We start from the raw sequence: 21,353 nt of genomic DNA, 5'->3' as shown, positions 1-21,353 counted from the left end.
TTTTGACACGATGGGGACTGAAGAGAAAAAGATTGTGACCTACCACGGCCACGAGGGGTGTTATGAAATTGCACTTGTTTGCCGGGATCTGTTCGAATAGATTGAGCTAGTGGAACAGAGGAAACAGGAACAATTCAATCAATACGTGGATGCTTCGGAACAGAAAAAGTGGCACCATGTATTTCTAAGTCATGCTCGTGTTTTCGAGCATACTCAACAGCTTTATCAAATGACAGAACATCACGATTGCTCACGAAATCGTGGATTTCATATCACAATCCTTCTAAGAATAACTAAATTTTATCGTCTTCAGTTGAAATATACTTTGTAGCAAACCATGCTTTTTGATTGAATTGAGTTTCATATTCATTCACGGTCATTCCTCCTTGCTTAAGTTTAAGGAATTCTTTCTCCAATCTTCTCCTCATGTCTAGAGGACAATATTTTTTTAGCAAGCGATTTTTAAACATTCCCTAAGATAAATTATCCTGGTCATACTCGTTGAGAGCTTCAAATGTTGCTTCCCACCAGACCAAGGCTTCTCCAATGAACATTGCAGAAGCATAATTAACCTTGTCTTCATTTATCACATGAGAGATACGGAATACTTTTTCTGTGTTCTGGATCCAGGTAAGAACAACAATAGGATTAAGGGCACCTGAAAACTCTGTAGCACCACTACTCTTGAAAGTTTTAAATGAGGGACGTTTCGCCTCCCCTTTTGAAGATTCTCCGATGGCTTTCTCTTTGCCTTTATCACCATTCTTTTTGTGTTCTTTGAGAGTCTTCCGAATAATACCAGTAAGTTTACCTAAGAGTTGTTCCTCACGAGGGGATACTGGAGTATTTACTTCATCAGGAGGAGGTTATCCACCTACTTCTGGTGTATGGCTACCTACCTGTTCAGCCATTGTTCTGAAAATTTGGAGTAACATAGTATTTTAGAATATTACGATTTATTATTATCTAATACTTTACTTAAGTCTTTCCTATGGTTTGTATCCATATACTTACAATGTATTCGTTCATATATTGAACTTCTGACGGTTTAAGTCTAAATACCAATCTGTGGTATTTAGTTCACTTAAACTACTGCTCTGATGCCATGATTGAAAGAACCCCTTTCTCTAAACTTTATTGTTACTCCAAACATGCTACATGCATATTCATAAAAAATATTTTACATATATGGTTTTATTACAAAAAACTGGATAGAAACTGACTATCAAGTTTTTACAAAGTTTTATATATATATATATATATATTACATAACTTCCCAGGAAATTTATACACTAATTACAAAAAAAAAACTATAATATTATCTATTCTACATTTTCTACCAGTATATGACTATACTGGGTGCTTATCACCTGCAATAGATTAAACATTGAGAGGGATAAGCGGGTGACGCTTAGTGAGTTCAATAACAGTTACAATATATCGCGATGCCATATACATATCAATATGACAGAAGCAAAGATGGACAAAGAACAACAAAGGCAAATGAGTATCATATGACAGGCATTCCATATAAACCAACAATCTGATTCAATGATTTACAATCAAAGAGACATAACAATGTCAACTTGATATACATCAATAAAGCTTCAGCCCAAATGGCATAAAATATACAATTTCAGATTATCATTTTGCTAGAATATACAAGCTTTCAGCCCTACATAGCCCTATGCCAATACCAGAAGTTATACGAGTCATGCTCTACATGGCCAAAGGCACAAAGCCAATACCAGAAGTTATAAGAGTCATGCTCTACATGGCCAAAGGCATAAATCCGATACTAGAATAATACAGGAAAGCACATTGAACATATAACACATAACATATAATTGTCCCTATATTGAACTCACCGTGAAATAACCGGAGGTTAAAATGCTGATTAGGGCAACACTTCGTTTCTATATATGACTTTCTTTGACGAAGCCGGGAATTTTAGTTGAAATCCGGGCTTTATACGGGCAGAGTTTCAACTAGAAAGATGATTTTCTAGGGAACTTTGGGGCGCTTTGGGTTTGCTTCGGATATTAGGGATGATACCGGGACTTCGGGGGGTTAAAAGTAGGCTAAAAGGGAGTAGAGAGTGAAATCGGAATGAAAAGTAGCAACCATTTCCGGAGGGCTTCGCTTTCTATTTATAGGCAGAATTTCGAGGTTCACGCTGTGAACCATATATTGAACTCACCGTGAAATAACCGGAGGTTAAAATGCTGATTAGGGCAACACTTCGTTTCTATATATGACTTTCTTTGACGAAGCCGGGAATTTTAGTTGAAATCCGGGCTTTATACGGGCAGAGTTTCAACTAGAAAGATGATTTTCTAGGGAACTTTGGGGCGCTTTGGGTTTGCTTCGGATATTAGGGATGATACCGGGACTTCGGGGGGTTAAAAGTAGGCTAAAAGGGAGTAGAGAGTGAAATCGGAATGAAAAGTAGCAACCATTTCCGGAGGGCTTCGCTTTCTATTTATAGGCAGAATTTCGAGGTTCACGCTGTGAACCATGTATGTTCACGTCGTGACTTTGATCCTAGTCATCTCCTAGGCTTGCCGTGTAACACCCAGATTCAGAAGGTCAAGAAAGGAAAGAAAAACCCCCAAGTCAAGAGGTCTACTCGTCGAGTCGAGGGAGGAACTCGACGAGTAGGAGCGCGTTCGGGGTCGCGGGTTTAGTGACCTACTCGACGAGTCGGTAGAACGACTTGGCGAGTTGGTCAGGGTTTGGGAAACCCTAAATTCGGGTCTTGTACCTTATTTAAAGAACATTATAACACTCCCTCAGCCTCCTTACTACCCTCTCAAGTTCAGAACGAAACCCTAGCGCCTTCCATGAGTTTGTGAGCCATTTGTGAGCATTCTTGAGTGTTTGGAGCTTGAAGAAGAAGGTGAAGCCTTGGGGATACAAGAAGAGACTAATAGATCCAGAAACCTCTTGCATCCTTCTCCATTTTCTGGTAAGAAAGCTTAAACCTTGATCACTAGGACTATAGATCTCTTCTTTGACACTTTTGGGGGTTTTTGGTCCAAGAACCCTAGCATGAGAAGAATGGACGTCCCAAGGGCTTGTGTTTTCAGATCTAGCACCATTAAGGGATGTTATGGCATAAAGGTGCAAACTTTATGCCACAGGAGTCCCCATGCAAGCATAAGAAGGGTTCTTTTGGACTTTTTAGCTCAAAAGGCCATAGGTGTAGGTAAAAGCCAGGAGTTTTGCATGGTTATGAGGTGGTTGGGTCCAGATCTAGGTTTTGGATGCTTTAAGACCCACTGAAATCGTCTGAATAGAATTGGACTTAGAGGGACTCGACGAGTCACTCATAGGACTCAGCGAGTCAGACTGTTTTCTTGCCCAAAACCTTTCTGTTGCGGGTATGAGTTGAGTTGGAGGAGGACTCAGCCGTTTGGGTTCATTATGGACTTGAAGATCATGGAACTCGGCGATTGTATGAACAAACTCGGTGATTTCAAGGCAATATCCCAACCCCATAAAGACGGACTCGACGAGTTCAAGGAGAACTCGGTGAGTCATCGACTGGACACATTCATACGGATGAAGATGGACTCGACGAGTTCAAGAACGAACTTGGCGAGTCAGTTGAAGATGGTCCCGAAGCTATGATTGAAGGAGAACTCATCGAGTTCTTGCTAGACTCGAAGAGTAAAATCGGGATTGAAGCATTTTGAAAGGATAGGGACTCGACGAGTTGGCGGACCAACTCGGCGAGTCGAGTCAACTCGGAGCGTTGACTTTGACCATTGACCGTTGACTTTGACTGGGACCAAGTTTGACCTAGTTTGACCTTTGAGGGCAGGGTGACCTAAGAGTTATTTTGGGTATGGATAGTTCGGGGAGCAGGAGGGTCAACAGTTCGGGAGTTGCCGGTTAGCAGTCAGAAGTGTTCAGCTAGTCGTCAGCAGTGCAAGGTGAGTCTCCTCAATGTGTGTATGGGTCTACGGCCATAATGCCGGCCCGTTTAGTTTATGAATGGTAGGAAGACCCTAGGGTTAGCCCTAGGCACTATGTATGAAAGACCAGGAGGTAGCTCCTGGCACCCAGTATGTTAATATGTATGATAGGAAGACCTGGGGGTTAGCCCTAGGCACGATGTATGAAAGACCAGGAGGTAGCTCCTGGCACCCAGTATGTTATTATGTATGACAGGAAGACCCGGGGGTTAGCCTTAGGCAATACGTATGAAAGACCAGGAGGTGGCTCCTAGCACACTGTATGCTCATTAGCTAAGTATAGTAGTGTGTATGCTAGTTGTCTTTGTGATACTTGCATGGAAGACTAGGAGGCGGCTCTTGGCACTTGTCTATAAGACCCAGGGGGTGGCTCCCGGCTTGGCAAGAAAGACCACGTGGCGGCCCGTGGCATAACAGTAAGACTATGTGCGGCACATAGCACCTTATTCGATATATGATTGATATGTATGGCTCACAGTATGTATGGCATGTATGGACCAGTTGATATGTATGGCATGTGGTATATGGGGAACTCACTAAGCTTCGTGCTTACGGCTTTCAGATTTTGTTTCAGGTACTCATGTTTCAAAGGAAGGAGCTGAGGAAGATCGCAGCGCATCACACTATGATTTCCGCATTTTATGATCTTTGGGATTAGAACTATGATATTTATTTTAATGGGATGTTTTCAATGTCTGGAACAAAGTTATTAAATGTGTTTCTTATATTAAAAATGAATTTTTTAGTCTCAAAATTTGGGATGTTACATTTCGTACGTCTTCTAGGCTCGAAAGGTGTCGTTCAACTAGTTCACGTCGTGAATTCTATGTTCACGTCATGAACGCAATCAGGTCTCGAAGTTTGTGCTTCGAACTTCAAAAATTCATATATTTCGCATACGAGCTCCGTTTTTGACGTTCTTTATATCCACGCGTAGATGAGATTATGCTCTACAACTTTCGTTTAGACTCCGTCGGCTAATTTTGAATTTATTTTTAATATTATATTTTTAACGGGCCGAGACATGAAAAGTCCGTTAAAAATTCATAACTTCTTCATCCGATGTCCGTTTTCGTCTGTCTTTTTACCGTTGTACTAGTATTGACGAGACCTTCGATTCTCATTTAGGTTGTATCGGCTAAAACTCACTCGATCTTTATTTCGGATTTTTAGCTGTATACTGCTATACCGAAACTTAGAAAATCATAACTTCCTCATACGAAGTCAGATTTGGACGTTCTTTTTATGAAAATTCTCGGTTTAATGAATACTACGACTTTCATTTAGATCACCAATGCTAAAAATTAGTTTATCAAAAAACTCACTTTTTACGTCTTATGGCGTCGTGTCGGTTCTGTCGCGAAACTTTAAGAAGTCATAACTTCTTCGTTATAGCTCGGATTTCGACGAGGTTTTTGCCTAAACGTTTCTAACGAGATAATATACAACTTTCAATAACATTATTTTTATTTATTTCCAACTTTATATTTTCATTAATTTCGATATTTGACTTTTGATCGGAATCTCGTAAGACTTCAAATACATCCAATACTTTCTGAATGATTCTAAACATAGTTTTACATCAAATCTCGTAAAAACTATCTTGTTAGAAATCAACGCTTAATATCATATAATATTTCATAATATTATTCACTTTTTAAACTAACAAAACACGATAACTGAACGTGTATGTTATATAATGTTTCAAAATAAAATACACCATTATATTAAGCATTAATACTACCAACTTCATTATTAAAAGAAAAGGTAAAACCTTGTTTATACAAACTGGAAGGAAATAATATTTCTCTCCATATCGGCCGAGTAACAACAATTATTCAAATCTAAATTTAAATCATTACTAAGCAATAAATAATAAACTCCAATCTTGGTTACAGGCGACACTTTCCTATTTCCCATGATTAAGTTTATCTTCCCGTGCTCCACATCCCTACTTATTTTTAGTCCCTGCAAATCAGAACAAATGTGAAATCCACAACCTGTATCAAGGACCCAAGAATTAGCATGTGATGAGTTATTAGATTGAATAGTGTAAATACCTGCAAAGGAGGGCTTGATCTTGCCATCCTTTATTTCCTGCAAGTACTTGGGGCAGCTTCGTTCCAGTGCCTTTTTTCATGACAGTGGAAGCACTCTGCATCCTTCGAATTGGAAAAGGGATTAGCATAACCAGCTTTGGTCCCACTGGAAGAGGATCCATCAAGAGACTTTCCCTTGCGGCTCTTTTAGGGAGCCTTCCTCTTCTTTCCCTTCCCAAGTCCAATTGCCAGAACAGGGGCAGAAGTAGTAGTAGTAGGAGTAGACACAACCGACATGCCTTTCAAGTTGCTTTCAGTAGTTCGTAGAAGGCCTTGAAGCTTGCTAAGAGTGACCTCCTCCTTGTTCATATGATAGGTCATACGAAACTGATCATAACAAGAAGGTAAAGAGTGTAGAATAATATCTATGGCCAACTCTTCATCAAAATTGACATTCAATTTAAGCAAGCGGTCCACAAATCACTACATCTTTTACAAGTGGGTCGTGATGGGTTCTCCATCCTTCATTTTGATTGTGATCATGGAGGCAATGATATCATACCGCTCCTGCCAAACACTTTGATGGTATCTTTCCATCAAATCTTGATACATTTCAAAAGGATAGTAGTCCTCATAGGACTTCTGCAGCTCAGCAGTCATGGTAGCAATCATTAGACACGATACCTTTGCCGCATCCCTCTCATGAGTAGTATGTTCAACGATCTGTTCGGGAGTAGCAGTGGTGACATCAATCTCCTTAAGCTCTTTATCTAGGACATGTTCTTAGTCCTCATAGCGAATAGCCATTCGGATGTTCCGAATCCAATCATTGAAGTTCGAGCCATCGAAAATGACCCTCCCACATAGGTTCATGAGGGAGAAAGAGCCCGAAGGGATTGGGTTGGAAGCATTGTTTGGGATAGACATCTGAAAAAGAAGAAGAAGAAAGTTTAGATTAGATGATAATCCTTAATATTACACCCAAATGAAATATTAAGGCTAGGATACAACACAATATTCTACAATTGCGAAAAGGGATGTCGTAATCCAATTGTAAAATATTTGATGGTAGATAAATGACGATTTACCAATTTCCACCATAAAAAAATAAAATAGATTATTAAGTTTTAATTGGATTGAAATTCCTAGATCCTTTGAGATTCATTGAACTTTTCAATGACATGTTTAAATCTCGATTGTGCCCTTCAAGTTTGTGACTGGGATGCCGAGGATCACAAACAAGGTTTGAATAACCATGAAAATTAGCTTGGTACACTCAATGTTACAAATCACCTAATCAATGTGCCGGTTAACCACACACGCTCCATTGATCTATGATTAAGATCAAGCTACCCTTTGCCACACATTTTCAGTCCCAAATTAGTGTGTCGGTTAACCACACACGCTCCACTAACGACTTAACAAGGTGCAAAGTGTAATTTCATGGATTAGCACCATTTTCACATTTTCCTAAAGTAACTAAGATTGGGAATTTAATAAAAGTTTAGTTACTTTATATTTATCATTATACTTTTAACGAGAATTAATGTCCTATCCTACCCGTTCGGCTAACGACCCTCCACCAGTCAAGGAAGTGGTGGGTGAGAGTGGACACCCATTAAACTACCATTTTCTAGGCAGTAACCTTATACCCCCCTTATATACCGTCTTCGTGAATGAGGTCTACTAACGGTAAGACTGACTTGTCTTATACATATATATATATATATATATATATATATATATATATATATATATATATATATATATATATATATATATATAATATTAAAATTATAATATTATAAGTATAAGGGTTGAATTTTAACTTTTAAAGCTCTAGGGTTTGGAATTAAAGTTAATTAGTGAGACTTTACAAATTCCAAAATTTGAGGGCAAGTTTTGAAACTTGTCAAAACTCTTCATTTCTATAAATTATGAGTTTAATTGAATTTTAATGGATGAGACCTTTCATTTTCCATAACTTGAGGACAAGTTATGGAGGTCATTAAAAGCATTAAGATCAACATTTTAACTAACATAAATTATCAAGTAATTTATCTATGATCTAGTAAACACATAAGTCAAGATAATTCATATCAACAATTGCAAGAAATTAGCCTAATCATATAAACTAATACAAATCTTGAAATTTTGACAATTATCTTTTAATTGGATGAGCATGATAACTACCATATCAAGAAAACAGATTATATGTTTCAAAAAACAGTTTGTGGTAATGATCTTAATCCAATTCTAGCCAAAAACATGAAATTATGCACCCAGAGCCGTCAACTCGGCAAGTGCAAGAACATGACTCGTCGAGTTGGTCATTTACTGAGTGGACTCATTGAGTCAGTCAGTGGACTCGGCGAGTCCATCAGTTAGAGGCCAGAAAATCGATTTTTTCAACTTTGGAAAGCAATAAGCATCAAGTATAACAGAAAACAATCCTAGGCTCTGATACCACTGTTGGGTTTTAAGCACTATAACACTCCTATGGTGCACATGCAACCCTAGATGCTTTGGATATATGTTTTCTCTAATTATACATGCATTTTCAATTTTCCAAAGCATACATCCTAACTAGCATACAAATTGACAATTGAACAATACAACTAGTTAGATAACTTACCTCTTAGTAGGACTTGTAGTTCTTGGCCTTTGAAAGCTTGAGCACCTCAAGTGTGATGCCTCTAATGTGTCACAAACACCAAATGCAAGAGGAGGCTTGAGAGAATAAGTTACTTAGCACAAAAACTATATCACTCTCCTAGAATGATGGTGTAACCGATTTTGGTTCTAGGAAGGTCCTTTTATAGTGTAGAAAATGCTAGGGTTACACCTTGCAAACCCTAATGACATTTCATATTACTTAGGCTCCATGGGTTAAACCTCCATGGACTATCTCATTGGTTTAGCCCATCCTAAATAACCATGGATCATTAGCCCACACTATAAGAATCATTGTTTTACATAATCAATCCCCACATATTTAATTAGTCTCTTTTGATCACAAAATTAATTCCAAATTAATTCTTGATCAAAACTAACTAAATAATATGATTTCTCAATTAATACATTATACTTATAATATATTAATAAATCATAAATAACCTTATTCTCAAAAGTCCATCCTATCAAATTGCACTAGTGAAGGCAACCCAAAAGGACCATATTACTATCGGGTCAAGTACATCCCAATTATAGTTATGGGATTAGACACCTAATCCAACACCGAGGTGGTACTCAAGACGACAGAGAGGATCCAACAGGTCAGGAGCAGGCTTCAGACTGCTCAGAGTCGGCAGAAGAGCTACGCCGACAGACGCCGATCAAACCTGGTGTTCCAGGTCGGGGATAGGGCCCTCCTGAAGGTGTCACCTTGGAAAGGTGTCATCCGGTTCAGGAAGCGGGGCAAGTTGGGACCCAGATACATTGGTCCTTTCAAGGTTGCAGCCCGGGTGGTCAAGGTGGCGTATAGGTTGGATCTGTCAGCTGAGCTTAGTCAGATCCACAGTACCTTTCATGTCTCCCAGCTGCGTAAATGCCTGGTAGACGACTCTACGGTGGTGCCCTTAGAGGATATTCAGGTTGATGACAGCCTAAACTACATTAAGCGACCAGTAGCCATCCTCGACAGGAAGACAAAGGATTTGAGGAACAAGAAGGTCGAGTTGGTAAAGGTGCAATGGCAACACCGCAAGGGCTCAGAATGGACTTGGGAGCCGGAGGACGAGACGAGGGAGAACTACCCCGAGCTTTTTCCGGATGCAGCAACAAACTTCTAGGACGAAGTCTAAAATAAATGGGGTAGATTTGTAACGTCCGGTTCCTAGTACGTATTTAAATAAGAATTATTCATAATTGCTAAGGGACTCGACGAGTTGGAGGCCCCAAACTCGTTGAGTAGGAATTGGATATGTTGGACGCGGGACTTGAAGTCTACTCGACGAGTCGAGGAGCCTCGACTCGACGAGTAGGTCTGCCAGAGTGAAACCCTAATTTTTAGGGTTTTCACCCTAGTTAATCACATTAACACCCCCATTGTGGCCTCCCTCATCGCCTCCCTTAGTCCAGATTACCCTAATTCGAAACCCTAACCCATTTTGAGTGTTCTTGAGCCATTTTTGTGTGTTTTTGGTGGTTTTGAAGCTTGAGAAGGAAGAAGAAGCTTGGGACTTCAAGAAGAAGCAAGTGGATCCAGAGGTTGTGTTCCATTTCCAGTTCATTTGAGGTATAAAGTTTATACCTTGTCCATTCATCTATTAGATCTCTTTTTGGAGTAGTTTAGGGCTTTAAGGAGCCATTTTTGGAACCATTCATGGATGCAAGCATGTTTTGCGGTTTTAACTTCATATCGAGAGTCTATGAGGGACTCTATGGCATAAAGGTGCAAACTTTATGGTCATGGGAGTCCCATGCATCCTAGGAACCACTTTTTAGGGTTTTTTGAGCTAAATAACCCATGCATGCACGTAAAGTTAGAAACTTTATGTGTTATATGGACCCTAGGAGGCCAGATCTATGTTTTGGATGCGTTAAGCCCAACTGAAATCGACTGTATATTTTTGGATCATGGGGGACTCGACGAGTCGTTCTTAGGACTCGGCGAGTCGGGTCGTGGTTCCCCCAACCTTCTCTGTTACTTAGCAACTTGTTGAGTCTAGAAGATGACTAAGCCAGTTAGACATGTTTTGGACTTAAAGGTAAAGAACTCGACGAGTCCAAGGATGAACTCGACGAGTTAGTGAGCAAATGTACCGACTGTATGAAGGAGAACTCGACAAGTCCAAGGAAAGACTTGGCGAGTTCAAATGGAAATTCCTGATTCTGTCATAAGGAGAAACTCGGCGAGTTAGAGGGTAACTCAACGAGTCAGATCGCGGATTCAAGATTCTCTGAATTATGGAACTCGACGAGTTGATGGACCAACTCGGCGAGTTGAGTCAACAAGGATGTTGAATTTGACCAGGGCGTTGACTTTGACTTTGACTTTGACCATTACCCAAGATTGACCCTTAAAAGGGATATGAATATGAAAGAGTTGTTGGATTTGGTGTCTAAGCCCATAACTATTACTAGGATGTACTTGACCCGATTGTAGCATGATCCTTTTTGGGTTGCCTTCCCCAGTGCAATTTGATAGGATGGATTTTGAGAATAAGGTTATTTATGGTTTATTAATATATTACAAGTACAATATATTAATATGAAATCATATTATTTAGACAAAATTTCACAATTGGTCCCTGTAGTTTACAGAATATCGCACCTTGAGGACTTACTAGCAAAAAGTCACGCGACTGGTCCCTGTGGTTTGTAAAATTACATGAAAGGTCCTCCTGCCGTTAAATCTAACTTTTCAGCTGTTAGATTTTAATGAAAAAGACCATTTTGCCCTTGTACCAATATTACAATACACTACAAACATCAAGGACCATTCGTGTAATTTTCTAAATTATATATATATATATATATATATATATATATATATATATATATATATATATATATATATATATATATATATATATATATATATTATAAATTTCGCATTTTGTATATATATAAATTATAAATATAAATATATATATATATATATATATATATATATATATATATATATATATATATATATATATATATATATATATATATAAAAAAATTATAAATATAAATTTATATATATGTATATATATAATTTCAACAATTTGATATTATTTTTTTTAACTTTTTGACATTTTGTTTTCTATTTTTATTTTATAGTTTTAGTTATTTATGATTTTTTGTTATATTTTTATTTATTTTGAATCAACTAATAAACTTAAATTCGATAAACCATGTCGAAATTATTTTTTTTTTAATTTTTCTTATTTGTGAATTGAAGCGTTAAAGTTTTTTATATTTATTTATTTATTTTTTTAATTTTATGTCGTTACTGTTCATGTTTTTTTCTTCGGATACTCCATAGTTAATATCGTTAGCAACTTTATGTTTGCATTTATCATTATCATTATTTGACATTTTGTTTTCTATTTTTTTATAATTTTAATTATTTATTATTCTTCTATTTTTTTATTTATTTTTATTCCAGTAATGAAAAATAGAAAAACAAAAAACAAAAACTCAAACACCAAATTCTAATATACTCTAATATATTAATACATTTTACATTTTCATCTTTTTTTGGTTTTTTCGTATTTTTTTTAATTTTTTAGTATTCTTTTTTTTCATATTATTTTTTAATTATTTCCTATTTTTATTTTTTTCGTTGTTTCGTTTTATTTTTCATCAACTTGATAACTTTTTTTGATCTTTTCCAAAAAGTGTAAAATGTATGAATATATTAGAGTATATTACAATTTTGGTGTTTTAGTTTTTTTGGTTTTTTTTTTCTTTTTGTTATTTATGGTTTTTGTAACTTTTTTATTTTGATTCGCGTAAATAAAATAGTTATATTTACAAATATAAATAAAGAAAATAAACATAACTTTTTTATTTAAACAAATCAAAATAAAAAAAAGTTACGAGAACCATAAATAACCAAAACTAATAAAAAGAATGCGAAAATTTTTTTAAAAATATGAAATGTGTAAAATGTATTAATATATTAGAGTATTTTACAACTTTGTGTTTAAGTTTTTGTTTTTTTGTTTTTCTATTTTTCATTATTTGAATCAAAATAAATAAAAACAATAGAAGAATAATCAATAACTAAATATATATATATATAAAAAAACAACAAAAGGTGAAATAATGATAATGATAAATGCAAACATAAAATTGCTAATGATATTAACTATGGAGCATCAAAGTAAAAAAAAAGTAAATAAATAAAAAAAATAAACCGTAACAACATAAAATTTAAAAAAAAAACATTAACGTTTCATTTCATAATTAAGAAAAAAAAAAGGTTTCGATATGGTTTATCGAATTTAAGTTTATTTACTTGAATCTAAATAAATAAAAACATTAAAAAACAAAATATAAATAACTAAGATTATAAAATAAAGATAGAAAACAAAATGTCAAAAAGATAAAAAAAAATTATCAAGTTGTTGAAAATATATATATACATATATACGAAATTTATATTTATAATTTATATAAATACAAAATTTCAAATTTATAAAATTACAGAAAAGGTCCTTGAGGTTTGTAGTGTATTGCAATATTGGTACAACAGCAAAATAGTCTTTTCCATTAAAATCTAACATCTGAAAAGTTAGATTTAAAGGCAGGAGGACCTTTTATGTAATTTTACAAACCACAGGACCAGTTGAGTGACTTTTTGCTAGAAAGTCCTCAAAATGCGATATTCTGTAAACCACAGGGACCAATTGTGAAATTTTGTCTATTATTTAATTAGTATTGATCAAGAATTAATTTGGAATTAATTTTGTGGTCAAAAGAGACTAATTAAATATATGGGGATTGATTATGTAAATCAATGATTCTTGTGGTGTGGGCCAATGATCCATGATTATGTAGATTGGCTAAACTAATCTATGGATAGTCCATGGAGGTTAAATCCATGGAGCATGAGAATGTGGAAAGTCATGGGTCATTAGGGTTTACAAAGTGTAACCCTAGCATGTGCAACACTATAAATAAGCCCCTCCTAGAGCCAAAATCGGTTGCCACTTACTTTCCAAGAGGGTGAAGTTGATTTTGTGCTAGTAGCCTATTCGCTCAAGCCTTTTCTTGCATATTGGTGTTTGTGAACCAATAGAGGCATCACACTTGAGATGCTCAAGCTTTCAAAGGTCAAGTACTACAAGTCCTTCTAAGAGGTAAGTCATATAACTAGTTGTATCATTCAATAGTTCAAATGTATGCTAGTTAGGACAAAGCTTTGGAAAATTGAAAATATGCATGTATAATTAGAGAAAACATAGATCCAAAGCATTTAGGGTTGCATGTGCACCATAGGAGTGTTATAGTTCTCAAAACCCAACAGTGGTATTAGAGCCTAGGATTGTTTTCTATTATACTTGATGCATAAGTTGGAAAAAGTCGATTTTCTGCACCTTATTGATGGACTCACCGAGTCCACTCAGAAAACAGAGCAACTCGACGAGTCAGTTCATGCACTCGACGAGTTGTAGGCTCTGGTTGCAGAAATTCGAGGTTTTTGACCAGGATTGGATTGGGAACACTACCACAAACTGTTTTGGATCATTAAAAATGTTTTTTCTAATTTGGTGGTGCTTATCCTCATCCAATTACAAGATAATTGTCAAAGTTTTGAGAAAATTGTTGTTTTATGTGATAAACAAAGTTGCTTGCAAATTGTTGACTAGATATTATCTTGTTTATGAGTTTAGTTAGATGATTATTTGATTGATTTATTTGTTGAAATTGATCTTAATGATTTTAAAGACCTCCATAACTTGTCCTCAAGTTATGGAAAATGAAAAGTTTCATACATTAAAATGACATTAAACTCATAAGTTATGGAAAATGAAAGGACAATTGTCAAATATTAAGATAATAGGTTAATTATTTGTATTATTTGATATGAATTGTCTTGCTATATGAGTTCGATTAGATCAATAGAATCTTATATGATAATTTTCCTTGTTAGAATTGATCTAAATGTTCCTTAATGAGTTCCATAACTTGTCCTCAAGTTATGGAACATGAAAAGTCTTATCATAAATGTTTTAATGAACTCCATAACTTGTCCTCAAGTTATGGAATGTCAAGAGTCTTTTCATAAAACCAACATTAAACTCATAAGTTATAGAATTGAAGAGTTTTGACAAGTTTCAAAACTTTCTCTCAAGTTTTGGAATTTGTAAAGTCTCACTAATAAAACTTTAATTCCAAACCATAGAGTTTTAAAAGTTAAAATTCAACCCTTATACTATTATTATATTAAAAGTTTATATATATATATATATATATATATATATATATATATATATATATACACACATATATACATATATATATATATATATATATATATATATATATATATATATATATATATATATGTATAAGACAAGTCAGTCTTACCGTTAGTAGGCCTCATTCACGAAGCCGGTCTATAAGGGGGGTATAAGGTTACTGCTTATAAAATGGCAGTTTAATGGGTGTCTACTCTCACCCACCCCTTCCTTGACTGGTGGAGGGTCGTTAGCCGAACGGGTAGGAAAGTACATTAATTCTCCCTCATTAAAAGTATAATGATAAATATAAAGTAACTAAACTTTTATTAAAATTCTCAATCTTAGTTACTTTAGGAAAATGTGAAAAATGGTGCTAATCCATGAAATTACACTTTGCACCTTGTTAAGTCAGTGGAGCGTGTGTGGTTAACCGGCACACTAATATGAGACTGACAATGTGTGGCAAATGGTAGCTTGATGTTAATCATAGATCAATGGAGCGTGTGTGGTTAACCGACACATTGATTAGGTAATTTGTAACATTTGTTGTACCAAGCTAATTTTCATGGTTATTCACACCTTGTTTGTGATCCTCGACATCCCAGTCACAAACTTGAAGGGCACAATCGAGATTTAAACATGGCATTGAAAAGTTCAATGAATCTCAAAGGATCTAGGAATTTCAATCCAATTAAAACTTAATATTTTATTTCGTTTTTCATGGTGGAAATTGGTAAATCGTTATTTACCTAACTTCAAATATTTTACAATTGGATTACAGCATCCCTCTTCGCAATTGTAAAATATGGTGTTGGGTCCTAGCCTTAATATTTCGTTTTGGGTGTTATATTAAGGACTTAAATCAACTAACTTGAATTTCTCCCTTGTAGATGTGTAGTTCAGACAACTATGGTCTTCCCGAATCTTTTGGAAAAAGCTTTCCAAATAAAGATCATATTCCACAATATCATACTTCACTTCCTCCACCTCCTCCAATTATTCTCCCTAACCCACAAGTTCGAAGACTTGAAAAGTTCAAGGTCACTCAAGCCCTATTGGCTAGTAAACACCAAGATGGAAGGTCTGTGTGTGCACATGTCTTGGATATGAAGTTACACATTGATTGTAACGACCCAATTTTTACGCCCAAAAATTTCGTTTAAAATAAATGGTTTGCAAAACATTTGTAGTAAAACATCATCCGATCATATCATCTCATAAAATATATCTTATGTCTGAAACCAAATCATAAAATAATAATAATAATGTCAGAGTACAATCCCAGAACATCTCATAGTGCGGAAAACCAATGTGTGTGTGTATGATGTGCCGCTACCGCGCCAGCTCCTTCCCCTTCGCTGAAGAGGTACCTGAAACAAAACTGTAAACTGTAAGCACGAAGCTTAGTGAGTTCCCCCATCGTACCACATACCATACAATCACATAACATACACATACTGTTAGGCATATCTGGGTGCCCGACCTACCCCTTCGGTCCTTTCGACCGGATACTGCCCAGCATATCTGGGTGCTGACCTCCCATTCGGTCCTTTCGACCGGATACTGCCTAGCATATCTGGGTGCTGGCCTCCCCTTCGGTCCTTTCGACCGGATACTGGGGACTATTTCACCCCTCTACTACTACCACATAACATATATCACATAACCATAATCTGTCTAACATGACTGGGTATGACTACCCCTTTCGACCCTATCGACCGGAAATCTTGGGGACTATCTCCCCTACTGCTACTAGCATATAACATCATATCATACTAGCACATAACATATCAGGTAGTAGCAAACCTAGATGATATCACAAAGACAATCATCCAACATACAACTCTTACTGGTGGGCCGGCATTGTGGCCGTAGACCCACCGCTACTGGAAGGTAACTCACCTCGAAAAGTAGCTGCGGGAAGTCTGCTCGCTAGACGTCTGACTGCTGCACCGGTAATCCTCCGGCTATAAATCCATAAACATCGATTAGTCACTCATAAATACCCTTAGGTCAAATGACTGACCTGCCCCTGGTCCAAGGTCAACTCCTTGGTCAAAGTCAACTTTCAGTTGACTGGACTCGCCGAGTCCTGGCACAGACTCGCCGAGTCCCTCTCCCACTATTCCCGTACTAACTCATCAAGTCCCTTTTTCCTACTCACTGAGTCACCCTAACTCACTACTTGGGACGATTAGACCGGCTCGCGATCCGACTCGCCGAGTCCGAGAACAACTCGCCGAGTCCCTACGAGCAGATCTCCTACTCGCTCCCAAATTCTCACCAGAGCATCCATCTTGAGGATTTGGGTTTCTGGGACTTTTGCTACTCGATAAATTGCTAATTCTGCGAGCAGTTACGAAGTGTTGGACCTTCTACACTTAAACCCCTCTTAACTCAGTAACTGTTCATATGACTCGCCGAGTTGGAAGAACAACTCGTCGAGTCCCAGGCAATCTTCATAGGACTCGTCGAGTGGTTCATCCAACTCGTCGAGTCTAAGACCATCTTCATAGAACTCGCCGAGTGCACTTTGGTACTCGCCGAGTCCCTTCAACCCTCCTTCCAAACAGACCAATTCTTAGGCATGCAACGGTTCCAAACCATAGATCTAAGCTCCTAGGGCATGCTTATCACGTAAAGTTGCAAACTTTACGTGCATGCGTGGCCCTATGAGCTCCAAAAGGCAAATCCAAGCTCTTTATGAGATCAAACACTCAATAGGGACCTCAATCACTTCAACCACAGAGACTTTACACTTCTAAGATGTCCCTAAGGTCCAGATCTGAAGTCCTTTCAGAACATGGAGCATAAACACATGGAGTTTGAGGTTTTAGGGCTTGAAAACCACAAATTTGGGACAAAAAGGAAATCTAATGAACTAGTGATCAAGGTAGGAACTTTTCTACCTGAATGGAAGCTTCCCACAGTGTAGATTTCGGATCTACTTCCCCTCCTTGCACTCTTCAACCTTCTCCTTCTTCTTCTAAGCTCCAAACTTCCTTCACAATGCCAAAATCACTCACAAGAACAATATGGGGGCTAGGGTTTCGCTCTACAGCTCTTCTGGAAGTGTTAGGGACATGGGAGGCCGAGTTAGAGTGTTTAAATAGGGTGCAAGCCCCTGGATTAGGGTTTTTGTCCAGACAGCGGCTACTCGCCGAGTCCGGGACCCGACTCGGCGAGTCCACAACTTAAACCCCGTGCCCCTTCCCGCTTTTACTCGCCGAGTCCAAGGCCAGAATGCAAAATACTCAAAGATTTAAATAAAAGAATACGTACCAAGAACCAGGTGCTACAAATCTCCCCCACTTATTTTAGACTTCGTCCTCGAAGTCTGCTGCTTGCTCCTGAAACAGCTCGGGGTAATGCTCCATCATCTCATCCATCGGCTCCCATGTCCATTCCGAGCCCTTCCGGTGCTGCCATTGCACCTTTACCAGCTCAACCCTCTTGTTCCTCAGATCCTTCGACTTCCGGTCGAGGATCACCACAGGCCGCTCGATGTAATTTAGGCTGTCATCAACCTGAATGTCCTCCAAGGGTACCACTGCTGAGTCGTCCACCAGGCACTTCCGCAGCTGGGAGACGTGGAAAGTGTTGTGGATCTGACTGAGCTCGGCTGGCAGATCCAACCGGTACGCCACCTTGCCCACCCGGGCTACCACCCTGAAGGGTCCAATGTATCTGGGGCCCAACTTGCCTTGCTTCCTGAATCGGATGATGCCCTTCCATGGCGACACCTTCAGGAGGACCATATTCCCGACCTGGAATTCCAGGTCTGACCGACGCTTATCGGCATAACTTTTCTGCCGACTCTGAGCAGTCTGAAGCCTGCTCCGGACCTGCTGAATCTTCTCTGTCGTCTTGAGCACTACTTCGGTGCTCCCCATGACTCTCTGGCCAACCTCACCCCAACATATCGGGGTCCTGCACCTCCTCCCGTATAACATCTCGAAGGGAGGACGGTCAATGCTCGCATGATAACTATTATTATACGAGAACTCCGCCAACGGGAGGTAGGTATCCCAACTACCTCCGAAATCTAAAACACATGCCCGCAGCATATCCTCTAGAGTCTGGATGGTCCGCTCGCTCTGGCCATCCGTCTGCGGGTGAAAAGCGGTGCTAAAATGCAGACGAGTACCCAGCTCGTCATGAAACTTCTTCCAAAACCTGGAAGTAAACCGCACATCTCTGCCTGAAATCACCGAAACTGGCACTCCGTGCCGCGCCACCACCTCCCTGATATAGATATCGGCCAATTTCTCGGCCGAGATGCTCTCCTGAATCGGGATAAAGTGGGCGCTCTTGGTCAATCGGTTGACAATGACCCAGATTGAATCCATTCCCCGCGCGGTCCTGGGAAGCTTGGTGATAAAATCCATCGTGATGTCTTCCCATTTCCACAGCGGAATATCCAACGGCTGCATCTTGCCGTGTGGTCTCTGATGCTCGGCCTTGACCTTCCTGCAGGTCAAGCACCGCTCCACGTACCATGCTACATCCCGCTTCATGCAGGGCCACCAATAGTCCAGACGAAGATCCCTATACATCTTCGTCGCCCCGGGATGAATGGAGAACCGGGATGTGTGCGCCTCCTCCATCAGGACCTGGCGCACGCCTCCATGATAAGGGACCCACACCCTACGGTGAAGAGTCAATAACCCTCGACTATCATAGTCGAAAGAGGAAACATGTCCCACAATCCGCTCACTCTTCCGATGTTCCTCCTTCATAGCCTCCTGCTGAGCCTCCCGGATCCGTTCCAGAAGCGGAGTCACCACTGTCATCCTCAGACAGATATCCCTGATCGGCGCTGCCTTGCGGCTAAGCGTATCGGCCACGACATTGGCCTTCCCCGGATGGTAAAGGATCTCACAATCATAATCCTTTACCACATCAAGCCACCGACGCTGTCTCATATTCAGATTTGGCTGATCCATGAGATACCTCAAACTCTTGTGGTCCGTGTAAATCGTACAACGAACCCCATAGAGGTAATGACGCCAAATCTTGAGGGCGAATACAACAGCCCCCAACTCCAAATCATGCGTCGGGTAATTCGCCTCGTGAGGCTTCAGCTGCCTCGACGCATAGGCGATGACATGCCCTCTCTGCATCAATACCGCGCCCAAACCTGCGATGGATGCATCGCAGTACACCACAAAATCCTCCATGCCCTCTGGCAGGGCTAAGATTGGCGCCTCGCACAATCTCTGTCTCAGTGCCTCGAACGCGGCCTGCTGCTCAAGCCCCCAGCGATACACCACCGACTTCTTAGTCAGTCGGGTGAGCGGAACTGCTATCTTGGAGAAGTCCTGAATGAATCTCCGATAGTAGCCTGCCAATCCCAGAAAGCTCTGAATCTCAGATGGAGACCTCGGAACCTCCCAACTCATCACGGCCTCCACTTTGGCCGGATCTACCGAAATCCCGTTCTGGTTGACAAGGTGCCCAAGAAACTGCACCTCGCGCAACCAGAACTCACACTTGGAGAACTTAGCATACAAGTTCTCCCTCCTCAAAGTCTCCAGAACCTCCCGCAGATGCTCCTCATGCTGCTCTCGCGTCTTGGAGTAAACCAAGATATCGTCGATAAACACTATCACAGACCGGTCTAACATCGGTCTACATACGCGGTTCATGAGGTCCATGAACGCGGCAGGAGCATTGGTGAGCCCGAAAGGCATGACCGCAAACTCATAGTGGCCGTAACGCGTCCGAAACACAGTCTTCTGCACATCCTCCTCTCTGACCCTCATCTGGTGATACCCTGAACGCAAATCAATCTTGGAGAACCAAGATGCTCCCTGTAGCTGGTCAAAGAGGTCATCAATCCTCGGGAGTGGGTAGCGGTTCTTCACCGTTACCTTGTTCAGCTCCCGATAATCTATACACATCCGATGCGACCCGTCCTTCTTCTTTACGAACAGAATCGGGGCTCCCCAGGGTGAACTGCTCGGTCGAATGAAACCCTTGTCTAACAGCTCCTGCAGCTGCGTAGACAACTCCTGCATCTCGGGAGGAGCCAACCGATATGGTGCCTTGGCTATCGGAGCTGCACCAGGAACTAGGTCGATCCTGAACTCCACCTGTCGCTCCGGAGGTATCCCTGGCAACTCCTCGGGGAATACATCCGCGAACTCTCGTACTACGGGCACATCGCCCACCGTCGTCCTACCCGTCTCCTAGGTATCCATAACATACGCGACATAACCTATGCAATCCTGCTGGAGGTAACGCCTAGCTCTCGCTGCTGAACATATAGCTGGTCCTCGCTGTGGCCTCTCGCCCTGAATCACCAGCTCTCCCCCACTTGCGGTCCTGATCCGCACCAACTGCTGCGCGCAGTCGATCACTGCCCCATTAGGGCTGAGCCAATCCATGCCTATAATCACCTTGTTCCCACGCAATGGAATGGGAACCAAGTC

Source organism: Lactuca virosa, chromosome 8, assembly GCF_052849685.1.
Source record: "Lactuca virosa cultivar CGN04683 chromosome 8, Lactuca_virosa_CGN04683_v6, whole genome shotgun sequence".
NCBI classification, from domain to species: Eukaryota; Viridiplantae; Streptophyta; class Magnoliopsida; order Asterales; family Asteraceae; genus Lactuca; species Lactuca virosa.
This window is presented reverse-complemented; position numbering follows the sequence as displayed.